The sequence below is a fragment of the Stenella coeruleoalba genome (assembly GCF_951394435.1).
Source record: "Stenella coeruleoalba genome assembly, chromosome: 3".
NCBI classification, from domain to species: Eukaryota; Metazoa; Chordata; class Mammalia; order Artiodactyla; family Delphinidae; genus Stenella; species Stenella coeruleoalba.
Window position 1 is genome coordinate 108,284,950 of NC_137148.1, and position 12,612 is coordinate 108,297,561.

General features: G+C 36.5%; 1 protein-coding gene across 7 annotated transcripts in view; it reads left to right on the forward strand.

Moving 5' to 3' along the window:
• The window catches only part of CDC42SE2 (CDC42 small effector 2), a 111,747-nt gene that overhangs the window by 31,833 nt on the left and 67,302 nt on the right, over positions 1-12,612 (forward strand). For 3 of the 7 annotated variants that reach the window (XM_079917424.1, XM_079917422.1, XM_079917425.1), the window contains one exon: positions 1,285-1,448. The exons of 1 other annotated variant lie outside the window; for it this stretch is intronic. The gene's annotated coding sequence lies outside the window, so the exon portion shown is untranslated. The remainder of the gene's footprint in view (positions 1-1,284; positions 1,449-12,612) is intronic. 3 more of the 7 variants (XM_079917423.1, XM_079917421.1, XM_079917426.1) reach the window with 1 other exon arrangement.

A 12,612-nucleotide genomic window follows, 5' to 3' on the forward strand; every position in this document is an offset into this window, starting at 1 on the left:
TGTGAAGAAATGTGTAAGCTTACAAAATGTAATGCATCACTTTGATATGTGGCATCCCCAGTGTTTTCTTTTTATGAAATACTAGTATTCCTTCTAATATGGAACTTTGAAATTTCAAACTGTCATTATTTAAATAGTTGAATTTATAGGCAGTTTCAGGAAAGTAATTCTGAGGGAGGAATTGCTGTTTATTTTTATGGTTTTTATGGGATTCTAAGAATCAGTTCACATTATATATTTAAAGAATCAACCACTTTGGTGATGTTTTTGGGAGGATGAGGGAGCGTGTATGATAAGGACTTAGAGGTTTCAGCACAAACTGCATGGATCCCAGTCCAGTTTACTGAAATGAGGAAGACTGAGAAAGCAGTGCATTTGGGATCATCATTTCAGCCTTGACATGTTGGGTTTTAGGCCTGTTGTTTGTTGGTTTTGTTAAGTGCTTATAAGTTTATTCGAAGGACCATAAATGAAGAAATATATCTTAGGTTAAAAATAGGCCTAAGATCATACAACTAGTTATTTGCAGAATTAGATCTCAAACCTAGGGCCCTCTGACTCCAAAGCCAGTGTGGTTATTCCTATGCTATATTATATCCATAAGGCAGAAAAACAGGCTTGGCTTTGACAATAATAAATGTTTCCCATGAGCTATTATAAATATATAGCAGAGTTTGCAAGCTTAGATGCAGTCTTCTAATTTATAACTAGATAAAGAGCTGTAGGCAGCTCTCCTTTAACACGCTGTGCAGACCAGTCCTGTGTGCTGCCACCAAACATAAATGTGTGTTGGATTTTGCTCGGTGCATTAAGAGTTGCACCTGGTAGGGGCTTCCCTGGTGGCGCAGTGGTTGAGAGTCTGCCTGCCGATGCAGGGGACACGGGTTTGTGCCCAGGTCCAGGAAGATCCCACATGTCGCGGAGCAGCTAGGCCCGTGACCCATGGCCGCTGAGCCTGCACTTCCGGAGCCTGTGCTCTGCAACGGGAGAGGCCCGCGTACGGGGGGGGGGGTGGGGGGGGTGGGGGGTGGGGGGGGTGGGAAGAGTTGCACCTGCTATACTGTGGACACAACAATAAATTTACATGCTGGGAAAAGGGTGGTAACTGTGTAATAAGCACATTACAACCTTTGGAATGCAGGTTGCTTAGTTTGAACATGGGGCTTGGTGACTCTGGTGTTTAAGCTCAGTTTTCATGTGGATCAGTTAATTATAGGTGGGTGGGGGAGGAAGGAATTGCTCCCTGCAGCATTTTGCCTCCTAATTGCATGCTTTCATTTGCAGATAGGGCCAGTTGTGAGTGTGTGGATTTTTGAGTAAAACCTCGAACCCAAATGAGAAGAAACCTTCAAGAAACAACTTATACTGACAGTGAGTTTACAGTCATCTGTATGCATATTATGGAATGTTCTCAACCCAGAGATAGCTCTCTTGACAAGGAGTGAGTGGTGAGTCTGACTATCCCCACTGGTAATTAACCTAAATCCTTCTCTTAAAGAGAAGACAACCCCTGCATGCTTAGCATTTACCGACTGTTGAATAGTAAGTTAATTTTTGTGTTAACAGAAGATGACTCCAGCACAGTTTAAGAGAATTCTTTATCCCTAAAAGTGTGTTTAATGTGTGATTGCAGTTTGACTTTCTTCAGTTAGACACATCCCTTCCTTTGCCTATGTGTTTCTATCTTTTTTTTTTCCCCCAGTCCAAATAATACCACCCTCCAAGGCCTGTCTTCCTTGATATATTCAGCCATCACTAAAGTGATGGTCATGATAGTTAATAGCATCCATGCTAATCTTGGTTATGGTAGGTCTCATTGCCATTGGAAGTGATTGTTTTAGGAATGGGCATGAGATCCAGTTTTGGCCAATGGGAAATAAAAGGAAAGTCTGCAAGAGGCTCTTGGGAGAAGTTTTCTTGCTTTTGAGAAAGAAGAAAAGAGATTGTCCTTCCTGTAGAGCTTGTTTTATCTGGATGTGACATCTGGAACTGCTATAGCTATCTTGCCTGAAGGTGATTCCCTTACTTAAAGGTGGGCAGAGGGAAGAGAATTCCAGAGAAGTAGAACTGGAGCCACGTTCACTATTCCTAGAACCACCTTCACTGTAGATTCCTTATTATGTGAGATAATAAATTTTCTTATTGTTTAGGCAGGTTTGCCTTTAGATTTTCTGTTACTTGTTGTGGACATCATCCCAGTTCACTTGATCCTCTTCTTTCTGATTACCCACTGGCATTTGTACTTCATTCTCTTCTGAGCTGTCCAGTAAAGTTTGTGTATATTGCCTTTGTAGCACATTATAAACTTTGTGATGTCAAGGGCTATGTTTATATCCCTGCTATGTCTACTAGTTCTGTCTTCTTAAAAAGCCATCATTGCACATTTACTGAATTAAATTATTTGAACAGTAGAGGATTTGAAAAATCAATTCATAGATTTGAAAAATTATAGAGATTCTTTTAATGCACATTCCTTTCTTTGACCACACTGCTTTCCTCTAGGATTATGAATGAAGTTTGGCTTTTGATTTAAGATGACTTGTGTGTAACACACTTTCAATTGGTTGGTTCTACGATTTGCTATTTGTTTTTATTCAACTTTACCATGAAAATCAGCTCCTCTCCTGTATATTTGAGTATTGGCTTTTAATCTCATAGATTTTGTTGTCTTCTCTGTTATAAAAATGGAATCATTTACCTTCTATTTTTTTGTGCTAGTTACAGGAATGAGGGACATGATAGTAGAAACATAATAATTGAGAAATAATTTGTATTTGGCTTTGGAATGCACGCTGTCAAAAAGACTCCCTAAAGTGTGCATCTCTGTTTTGTTCTTAGGACCTAGTTTTGTGTAGGTTTGTGTAGGGGAGAGAGGGTTGGTGATGAATCTAATGTCTTTGAGGAGTCTTGAGTGGCAGGATGGATTATTTAGTTGATTCTATTTTAAAAGCTCTGTAACACCACCCTTCCCCACCCCCCCAACTCAAGATATCCATGTACTTGTCCATCTTTTCTTTAGATTCTGCTATTATAATCTTGAAAAAGTGGGATAAGAACCTTGTTTTCTTCCTGAAAATTTATAGTGTTGCTTTCAGTTTTGTTAAGGAATATCATAAACCTTTATTGTAATCTGGTAATACATTCTGAATCCTTCAAAATGACTTATATTCAGGGAAGAATTTACTTTTTTATTTTTTCGTGTTGGGTTGTGATTAAATGGGGGGAATAACTTTTTAAGAAGATAGGGAAAGTTGTATGATGTGCTTGATCCATTAGTTTTAATTCAATAATGCCGTTATTTAGTATACTTATTAAGAAGTTCAAATCACCAAGGTCAGCTTTAATGTATTTTATTTCATGTATATTATGAAGAGTTTGTAGGAATGAAGCATGTGTCTTAACCTAAGGCAGACATGGCAGGCATATGATCTAAGCCAAATCAATCAGAATGATCTTAGGACATATACTAGAAATGCCAGGATAAAGGTACTTTTTTTTTCTGCTGAATTTCAACCTGGCAGCCATCTTCCGACCATGAAAGGAAAGTCAGTTGAGTAAGAAGCCAACAGGGAAGGAGTAGAGCAGAGCAAAACACACACCCTGATCACCTCTTGAGATGCTGGATCACGTCTTCCCTGAATATAGTATACCTGGACTTTTCAGTTACCTGAGCCAGTAAATTCCAAAACATCACAACTGATACATCCTTATCATCACCCATTCTATACCATGTAATGATAACTGAAGGGACTTGCTAAGACTAGAATTGTGAATTAGGCAAGTATGTCTCTGATACAGGTGTGCAAGGTGACAGATGATGCAGTCCTTTCATTGATTTATTTAAGGTTCAGGTATTAAGTACAAGAGTTAAGGTGGTAAACAAATACGTAGTCTGTGCCATTACTAATGGAGCTTAATGTTGACTGGAAGAGGCTAACAGTACGTGAACAACCCTCCTAATGTATAGGTTCGTATTAACTGAGGTTTGGTTCTAGAAGAAAAGGAGTATCTGTCATCTATACTGATTTGACTCTTTGGTGGAGATGCCTACTGAACCCTTGGCACCCTGGAACTGTAAAACAAATAGTTGTGCGGAACCTGGGTTCTGGCTTTTTTTAGAAGTAGTATAAGTTATTATTGTTTTTTCCGTAAGAAGCCATTAGAAAGGTACAGGACCACAATCCCTTGTTCCAAATCTTAGGGCCAGATATATTTTGGAATTTCACCCTTCTCTGGATTTCAGAAAGGTTTACATGGTATATGTATGCTTAACGTAATACCTCTGTTTACTTAGGGAAGGGACGAGAGGCTTTCTATTATTAATAATGCAAATAAAAATGCCTTATATTAGTTCAATTACTAAATGGCAGGCTCTGTATACTGCTCAGCATCATCTTAACTGTTTAATAAATTATATTCATTTTTACACCTGAGAAAATTAAAGACATTAGGTGACTTTATCAAGGTTTATACAGCTAGGAAGTAGTAGAATTGCGATTTCAACCCATATCTGTTTGAATCTGATGTCAGTGCCCTTAACCACTGCTCTGCTGCCTCTTCATTATGCTCTTACAGCTTAAACTCCTGTTTATTGCTAACATTAGGAAGGTTATTTCTTTCTGTTAAGTTTAATCAGTTAACTTAATTAAATTCACTTAGTATTTCTTATAGTCTTGCATTTGATTCACTTAACTTTTCTGGGAATGCAGTCCTTATTTGTAACTAAACGTAATTTTGCTTTATCCTTTCCAGATTTTATACCTTGTATTGTTTCACTTACCAGCTGCATTGGCTAGAGCTTGTAGAACATTGTGATTACAATGAGCATCTTGTCTTGTTCATAATTTAATGCCTCTAATGTTTCACAAAATGCTTACATAATTGGAGTGGGTATAATGTTTTACCACTGAGCATGAAGCCAACCTTTTGGTTTTCCTTAAAATCAAATGTAAAAGAGATCAGCACTTCCCTGGTGACGCACTGGTTAAGAATCTGCCTGCCAGTGCACAGGAACAGGTTCGATCCCTAGTCCGGGAAGATCCGACATGTTGCAGAGCAACTAAGCCCATGCGCCAGAACTACTGAGCCTGCGCTCTAGAGCCCGTGAGCCACAGCTACTGAGCCCTCATGACACAACTACTGAAGCCCACACGCTCTAGGGCCTGCGTGCTGCAACTACCGAGCCTGTGTGCGGCAACTACTGAGCCTGTGTGCGGCAACTACTGAAGGCTGTGCACCGCAACTACCTAGAGCAAGCCACCACAATTAGAAGCCCACGCACCACAACGAAGAGTAGCCCCCACATGCCACAACTAGAGGAAGCCCGCACGCAGCAACGGCCCAACGCAGCCAAAAAAAACAAAAGGCAAGCTCACTAAAAAAAAATAAAAGAGATCAATTTACTTGTTTTATTAAGAATTTTTTAAAATTCTGTTTTAACATGTGAGGACCAGATTTTAAAGTGTTAATTGTTGCCAAGTCATAACTGCTCAAAATTAAAAATCATTTAATTAGTTCTATCTACTTATACTGTATTACAATTAAAAAAAATTTATTTATTTATTGGCTGCGTTGGGTCTTAGTTGTGGCACGCAGGATCTTCGTTGAGGTGTGCTTCTCTTTAGTTGTGGTGTGCGGGCTCCAGAGCACATGGGCTCTGTAGCTGTGGCACGCAGGCTCTCTAGTTGTGGCGCTTGGGCTTAGTTTCCCCACAGCATGTGGGATCTTAGTTCCCCGAGCAGGGATTGAACTGGTATCCCCTGCATTGCAAGATGGATTCTTAACCACTGGACCACCAGGGAAGTCCCTGTATTTCAATTTTAATCTCTGGTAGTCTTTAAACTTCTTACATCTTTGGTAAATTCATTTTTTTTTTCTTTTTTTTTTTTTTTTTGCGGTACGCGGGCCTCTCACTGTTGTGGCCTCTCCCGTTGCGGAGCACAGGCTCTGGATGCGCAGGCTCAGCGGCCATGGCTCACGGGCCCAGCCGCTCCGCGGCATGCGGGATCTTCCCAGACCGGGGCACGAACCCGTGTCCCCTGCATTGGCAGGCGGATTCTCAACCACTGCGCCACCAGGGAAGCCCTAAATTCATTTTTATACATTTAAAAATATGTTTATTTTACTTTATAATTTGCTGACGTATATTTGTATACTATTTTTTAAATGTTTAATTTATGTGGGCGTAGCATATAATAGGAGCTCAATGAATATATGTTGAATAAGTTAATTTTTATGATTATATGATTAGTGAGGCATTTTGATAGCATTTGTTTTGACTAGTGATAGGAAAATGTTATATCAATTTTATGGAGGGAAAAAAACCCAGAAAATATATGTTCAGAATTAAAAAGTTGTAGTTTCCTGATTTTTTGTTCATGTGGCTGATTTCTAATCCTACCATTTTCATTCTGATTTGATAGCATCTTGCTGTAGGTACCAGCCTACTTAAAACTGTCAGGTGGGTTTAGGTATTAAACACATACACACACACACACACACACACACACACACACACAAACACACTCACGAGGAATAATTTGTTCATCAGATGTGAAAGAAAGAGGAAATGTGCACATTATAGAAAATTATTAAACTGCAGAGGTTGAATGGGATATTTATTTAAACGATGACCCTGAATGGCTCTGAGTTTCTCCTATTCTAACTTGTAAATATTGATAAAGAAGGAGCTTGGGTGATTTTGAGGGATTAGATTAATAGCATTAACTCTTCAGTTTTGGCAATAGGATCCAAAAAATTTGTCTATCGATAGTTAGAAAATATTGTTGCAAGTCTGATTAATTTTTTTAGTGTAAGGGAGTGGAACTTGTTATTAAATCTCCAGTTTTTTGGTTGCTGGTGGCCTTAATGTTGGGCCATTTAGCAGCTAGTATGGTATAATAAGTCTTGCCACAGCAGCTGGAATTTATTGTAGCTGTTGCTCTGTGTCCTTACTATAAAGGCCATGATTTCCATGAGGAAATTATAAAATCAGCCCTCCTTTGGTTTTGATTAAGAAGTATTTTCTGGCAGCATGGGAAAATGCACTATTTGTTTTGTGCTTTATGAACAGAAGACATCCTTTTATAAAAGAAGCCATTTCTTCTTTGAAAAGAAGTCATATGCAGGATGCCTATTTTCATTTATTATTACTGTCTGTTAATATCTGTGAATGCCTTTAGTACACATGTTCGCTGAAAAATGCTTATAGGAAATGATATTAAATTAAATGAAATGTGTTGATCTTAAGGTAGATATAGACATTTTCTGTCGAAGACCATATTCCTGTGGTTCTCTATTTCTGCAGTTCTCTTAAAAAACGGTTGATGTAAAAAAAAAAAGTTGATCTGTAAACCTCACTAAAAAAGTTCAGTGCTGTCTATATTGTCATTGGGTTTTAATGCCCGATAGGCAAGAGTAAATACTACTTCTTAAATATCGACCAATACTTTCATGCCTAATTATTTAACATCCTTAGACATTCTAACTTAAAGTTACTTTTCTCTGATTCCTGCAAATACTTCAAGCAGTTAACAAGGCAGATTACCAGTAGAGCAAACAAATCTTTCTAAAACTTCAATAATTCTTAAAAGTTTAATAAATTAAACTTATAAATTTAGTATATTAAATTTTCTTGTCTTTCAAGTATCTTAGTAGATAGAGCATAGAGTATCATAATGTTATTATAAATATATTAAATAGCACATAAGTATTAATACTGATTGATTTCTATACTTTCCCAGAATTAAGAGATTTATCCACCTAAATGGAAACAATTACTGTTTTAGGCCAGTTAAGGTAATTTGGTTAAAAACTGTAACTGTGGTGCTGATATGAGTAAAGCTATTTGGGTCAAAAACTATAGAGTAAGAATGGGTTTCTGGGCAAAGAAATTTGAGACTGGTAGAGGCCTAGGTCCATAGTGCGCCTGCCAAGACTGAGCTGGCCATTGCTAGGATGAGTGCTTTTCTTAGGCTACAGTTCATTTCTTGCAGCTGGGACTTACTCAAACTCGTAGGTTTTAATTTTATGCAACTCAGTATATTTACCTGAAATGGTGGGGTTTTTTTTAATGCTCCACTTCAGGGAAGGAAGATAGTTTTTTTTCCCTTTAAACTTCTGGAGTTAGGGAAGCTTTTTAGGATTGATAATACAGATATTCTAGTGCGTTGTTAGTGGGAGTGTAAATGTATACATTCTCTTAGAAGAAGATTTGAAAAATATCTGTCAAAACTTAAAATGCCTACCCAAAATTAAAATGTATAAACGCTTTGATCCATCAGTTTCACTTCTTGGAATTTATCCTACAGATAAATCCTGCTTCATCATATCCCACATTTGTGAATTTATAAGATTATTCCTTGTAGCATGTTGGTAGTAGTAAAAGATTACAAGCAACCCAACTTCCCACTTATTGGTGATGAGTTATATCCATATGATAAAATACAGCCTTTCAAATTGAGGGAGGTAGTTTTTAAAAAGTTACTGATAGTGCCTGATTTCCAAGGTAAAGTGTTAATAAGTGAAAAAGCAAGGTGCCAAGTCATGTATGTGGTCACGTGAAAATATTTAAAAAAAAATACATACTTACATTCTCGTATATTATTAGAATTCCTGTGAAAGGCTATACCAGAAGCTAATATTGGTGTGTGTGTCTTTGGAGGAGAATTGGGTGGCTAGGGATAATGATGACAAGAAGATTTACTTGTTGTGATTTACTGTTGTTTCTTTTGAGTTTTACACCATGGTGGTATTATTACCTACCTATCTGAGCAAAACAAACAAATAAAAAACCCAAATTAATATGTGGTACTTGGTTTAAAAAAAAACAAAAACAGATTCATTCTGTTTTTCATCTTTACTAACTCATGGAATCTCTAAGGATGAGACCTCTAATTACATTAAAAATTTTTTTTTATTGTAGTAAACATGTAACATAAAATTTGCCATCTTAACCAGTTTTAAGTATGTAGTTCAGTAGTGCTAAGTATATTCACATTGTTGTGAAACAGATCTCTGTAACTTTTTCATCTTGCAAAACTGAAAACTCTATACCCATTAAACAACAACTCCCTTTTTTCTCCTATTGCCAGTCCCTGGTAACTACCATTCTACTTTGTTTTCTGTAAATTTGACTACTTTAGGTTGGGACTCCACGCTTTCACTGCTGAGGGCCGGGGTTCAATTCCTGGTCTGAGAACTATAAGATACTGCAAACCACGTGGTGTGGCCCCAAAAAAAAAAAAAAAAAGACTGACTACTTTACACCTCTTATAAGTGGAATCATACAGTATATGTCTTTCTGTGACAAGTTTATTTTACCTAGCATAATGTCCTCAAGGTTCATCCATGTTAATAGCATGTGATAGGATTTCCTTCCTTTTAGAGACTCCATCGTGTATATATATATATATATATACCACAATAATACTACTTTGTGTATATCACATTTTGTTTATCTGCTCATTGGCTCATGGACATTTGGCTTGATCTACCTCTCGGCTTATGTGATTAGTGGTGCTAGCAACGTGGGTGTACAAATATTCTTCCAGACCCTGTCTTCAGTTCTACTGGATATATGGCCAGAAGTGGGAGTGCTAGATCATATGATAGAATTATTTTTAAATTTTTGAAGAACCGCCATGTTGTTTACCATAGGTGTTGCACCATTTTACAGTTTTACCAACAGTGCACAAGGGTTCCAGTTTCTTCACATCCTCATCAACATTGTTACTGTCTGTTTTATTTTTTTGATAGTAGCTATGATAACAGATGTGAGGTGATCTCAATCGACATTTTTATCAAGCTTTATAATCATTATAATGTACTTCTTGTATACTTAAAAAAGTTTATCTGGTACATTTAACTTAATTATTTCAGTTCAATCATTAAAAATGCAACAAGTGGTCACTTTTTAGAACTATTTATCTATATGATTTGTTGCTATAACTTCAGGTGTGTGTTGTATGAGATCCTCAAGGGTTAGTATCCTTCACTCTGCCTCACCTATTTTTTTCTTCTATTTAACCATGAATGAATCACCCAGGGAACAGACTAGGCTATACTTAGTTAACCCCAGTGAATTTTACTAACTTTAATTCTTTTCTCTAACATAGTTAAAATTTGAAGATTCTGCATGTTACAAGAATTCCAGTGGTGTATCAGCATTAAAAATATTATATGTTTTAATAAAAAAGAAACTTGTCATTTTTACTTTACAACAGACTATTTGACCACTCTTTATTCTTTTAATTGAAAGTAGTTTTACCTTCATGATCTTGACAGTTTTGTGTTAACTTTTCTCATAAGATGAATTCAGTCATAGAGTACAGTCAAGCAATGTTTAAGCAGGGGATTTTATCCAGAGAACGAAAGTACATGAGCTTCTAGTAAGAAACGGAAAAGGAGTGTAAACTGTCCTTCAGTTTTTTTCTCCTTTTACAAGAAAATTTTAGAGGCATGAGTAGTTGTACAACAAAATTAATAGCTTGTAAAGTATTTTACATTTTGAGTAAATTATCTTGCAGTTTTTTCTTAACTTGAAATTTCTGAAATTATCACATAAGTGTGTATTCTGTCTTGCAAATGTTTATTCTTTAGAAGTATTTGGTAGTAGTGTTTAGAAATGTTATTACTCTGATTGTATGAGTGTCCGCCTATGATTACATCATATGCACTAGAAGTCATTTTGAAATAATTACATCATATGTATTAGAAGTCATTCTAAAATAATTTTTGCTAGACATTACGGTGGTTATCATGCAGTTTTACTCCTTTATGACTTGTTATTTGAGTATTTAAGATGGAGCTGCTGCATTTATTATATGTGGTATGTGAGTTAATGAAGAAGGGTTCTGAGTGGTGGTGTGCATGGGGAAGGGTGGGGGTATAATCCTTATTGTGAGTTTTGAGAAAAGATAATGAAATCCTTTATGTCCCTTTCCATAGACCTGCATTTCAAAGACTTATATTTTAATAAGAATTGGTTGTGCAGCTGCAACCCTGGCAACAGGGCCTGGGAGAGAAGAATTGGGGCAGCCTTCCAGAAATCAAGGCAGACAGTGGTCTCATGTGGAGCTGAGCTAATGAAAATGATAAAAATATAAAGCACTTAGTAGAAATAAGACCAGTACTTTCTTTGGCATAGTGGATGCTGAAATTTTCCATACCATATTTTATTATTTATAAAGTCCGAAAGCTGCCATAAGCTGCTCACTCAGTAAAGAGTAGCTACATTATATTTTCCTTTAGTATAAAAATACCATAAATACTCTTGGAAGCTAACGTTTCTGTAAATTATATCTAAAATATAATTGTTGTTGGCTATTTCTTGATGAAGTCTAGACTTAACAAAAACACAAGCTACCGAGTTTGTCAGATTTTTAAAAACAAACTTAAGTTTTAATAATTAAAAAATTAAATGCTCATAGTAGTTTTAGTGTAAATTTCTCACGTTGGTTGGATTTTTTTAGATCCCCTCAAATCATAAAATTTGTTAAACATACTCTCGTTTCAACACTATGTCAGTGGCTATATAATAATAATATTAAACCATTAATTATTACTTGGTTGTTAGATATTTAGGTTGTGTCTGGGGTTTTCCCTCTTACCATAATAAGTATTGCAGTAAAACATTTTTGCGCATATAGGTATTTTGTTTTCTTCTGGATTACTCAGGATTACTTTTGATTTCCAAAAGTGATACTACTGCATTACATGTAAAAATTTTGAAAACTTTCTAAAAGTACTATCAGTTTACACACTATTCTTAATATTTCTAGGAATGAGGTTTTTTTCTTATATGTTTCACTCTTGGAACACTTAAATCTTGATTTCTTCCCTCTGTTATTCTGGGAAGTTTATTCTCATTATTTCTTAATATGTTTATTTTTTCTTGAAATGTTTTATTTTTTCCCCTCTTCTTTTTATACTATTTCCATTTGATTCTTTTCCACAGTTTCTTGTTGTGAGTTTGTAGTACTAATATCTCCCCTTGGTCCCTAGGTGTTCATTCTTGGATCATCTAATTCACTAATTCTGTATCAGATGGCGTGGGTTGTTTGATGTGTTGCCTGTCTTTTATAGTAGTTTTGTGCTCCAGATGTTTCTTTATTTTAGCTAGTGAGTTAATGATTCTTTGAGAGGGGGTATTAATCCACTTAGTCTAATAATGTGAATTAGGGAATGGCCAACAGCCAGATCTTAGTTTGTGTTGGTCCAGGTGAGTTTAAGAGAGGGAGGGCTTGAGTCTCAGGTCAGACAGCTCCCTGGCACTGAATTGCTGTTATGTTCTTCTGTTGCCTTCTACTGCATCAGGCAGCTTCTGATCAGGGTTTGTTTTTTGAAACTCTTAGAAATAAGTAATACTAATTTTAAGAGGTAGTTTCCTTGTATTATAATTTACCACCAGCTCTGTAGGTTTATTTTGAGGGGAGAAGGACTGGGAAGAGTAAATAACCACAGGGTAGTCAGTTTGTACCTGTTTTCATGAACTTTCCCCTCCCAGGCCTTTTGTGCTGTCCTGATTTTATCCTGCTGACAAAGATCTGAGCTGTTCTGCTAATTTCTGATAAAGGGGCAGTCAAGGGAAAGATAAGGGCAGACTAAGAAAAG